This window comes from Anneissia japonica, unplaced genomic scaffold (assembly GCF_011630105.1).
Source record: "Anneissia japonica isolate Jap-2015-1 unplaced genomic scaffold, ASM1163010v1 scaffold750_len1593409_cov174, whole genome shotgun sequence".
Taxonomy (NCBI): Eukaryota; Metazoa; Echinodermata; class Crinoidea; order Comatulida; family Comatulidae; genus Anneissia; species Anneissia japonica.
Genome location: NW_022756705.1, coordinates 275365 through 277762, shown reverse-complemented (window position 1 = coordinate 277762; position 2398 = coordinate 275365).

Genomic DNA, 2398 nt, shown 5'->3' with positions numbered 1-2398 from the left:
TAATAATAATAATAATAATAATAATAGTTCAATGAAACTAATTAAAAATAAATAGCCTCATGATGCTTGGAATACATCGTGATAGGTGAAGCAACCTCGACCTTGACATCGTGGTTGACAGATTTCATGCAAATTACAAAATTTAGAATTTCCCTTTCAAGAATGAAGATTTGAAAATAAATTAGATGGTTACATTGCATGTTTCTTGCTTTATTCAAAATGTTTTGGTTTTTGAAGCTGATTTCGACATTAGGAAAACATAGCCTACATGAATTCATATTATAGTAACTCGATGCCCATCAAATAAGTAATAAAAATTCGCCATAATTCGTCAAAAATCCGTGGCTTCAAGGGGGATTCGCTAGCGGGGGTCCTATACGGCCTCCTGGCCCCTAACCAAGTGAGACTCGATTCGCTTCAATAGCCCCATCCCCCGTTGGGGCCGTTAGCCCCTCCCTCTGGCAGGTCCTGGCGCCATCCCTGATATGCAGGTAAAAGCAATACAAGAGAACTAACAAGATGTAAATCAGATCACCAATAAAATATTGGAATTTGAATATAATCCAGTTAAAAACATTTACAACGAAGTCATGGCTATGTCAAAGGTATTTCATTATTGACAAGGTATGTTAGCAATAAGATGTTTATCACACTGTTGTAAGACAAGAAAGATAAAGGAATCATGAAAAATAAGTCTAAAAATCAAGGTTTTGGGGGTTTGTTCGCAAACCCCAACAATTTTCGCGGCCACCTGCCGGCCCTTTTGACTTGGCAGACAGCTTTTGACAGGCTGGGGACCACTGACATAATTAATATCACAATAAATCAGCTTCCAGGTGGTTTTTAGTTTTGCAAAGGACCAAAGTATTATCATGAAAAGAAATGAAAGAAGACTTCAGAAATGAAAAGTGTGATGACCTTTGGCTTTAAATAGGTTCTTTGGTAAAAGTCAATTTTTTTGTGATAATGAAACAAGTGGAGAAACATGGTTTTTTTTCTGTAATGTAGCCTAAGCCTATCTAATCATAAACGCTTTTATTATACTTGTATGCCTTGCAGCCAATAGTGGAGAAAGACACCAAGTAAATACTCAATAACAGTAAATTAGATAAATCCACACAGATGCCCACGCACAGGTTCCGGTGTCGGCGGTGGAGGAAAATGTTTCGGTACTGCAGACGAATTTCTACGTAAGTTAGTGCAGGCTATAAAATGTGAAAGAGCATCTGATGCTAGCAGGTGGTGTGAGGGAAAATCCCTTTTGTTTTTCGTTCAATGCTTCATGCCTTTGAAACTGTAGATTATCGTATCGATGAGGTAGGGTGTACGACTTAATCGGAAACCCATGATCCGAGGGGAATACGATCCGTGCTGTTTCCCATGATCCGAGGGGAATACGATCCGTGCTGGAGGAGGGGGACGGGCTGCTGTGGTGACCTTCTCACTACCGCCCTCTCTACTGGTACTTCCACTGTCTAAGCATATATAAATTAAATTCGAATATGGAAAGTTAAACAATAATACTGCAACAATTATTTTGGTTCAAAATACAAGTGGGCCTCTTACAGTTAAATCTACATATGTGGAAGGGTAGTGGCACATGTTGGATTACCACTGATTCCCTGACCCAGAGAGAACGAGACGCCATTAACAGGCATTTTAAGGATAGAATGGCGACGTTACCAGTCAATCTGAATAATGTTAAACAATTTCTGGTTCTTTTAAAGGGAGAGATAGAAAATCCTCATGATATCGTGCTCTTCCTAGACCAAGTATTCAAATTGCTGTCACATTGAATGGTATGTAAGTCAATACACCAAAAACAAATTTTTCCCTTGATGATTACCTTGCATAACCTTCCTAGAATCTCATTGATTAGTCAAGTCGTAGTCCATGTCCTGTATTTATATTGCATATCCTGTAGTAAGAAGTGACCAACCACTGGAATACTTAGCATGACATCAATATTCATACCTCCATGTGCAAACATATCTCATTTCCTTCTAACAATCAGTAGGCCTAAGTCAAGCTTACAAATTTTAACTTTCTAAAAGAATTGCTACGCTTACTATATTTGTGGATTTATTTTATCAGATAGTACAATCATATAATTCGAAAGTTGTGACTTTTCTCTCATAGTAAGTATTATTCTCTTTTATTATTTTATTAGATTATTAGTGTTTGATACTGAAAATCTTAATTCTTAAATATTTACTAGGCTTTGTGTTATGCCAAATAAACATGTCAAATATATCAATAATTAATTTAAATGAAGACTGATAATAGTTAGTTTATCTTTTTTCCTGATGCAATTGTTTTTGTGTTCCAGCAGTGAAAATGTATAGTGTACATATATATATATCTGTCTCTTATACACATCTAGATGTGTATAAGAGAC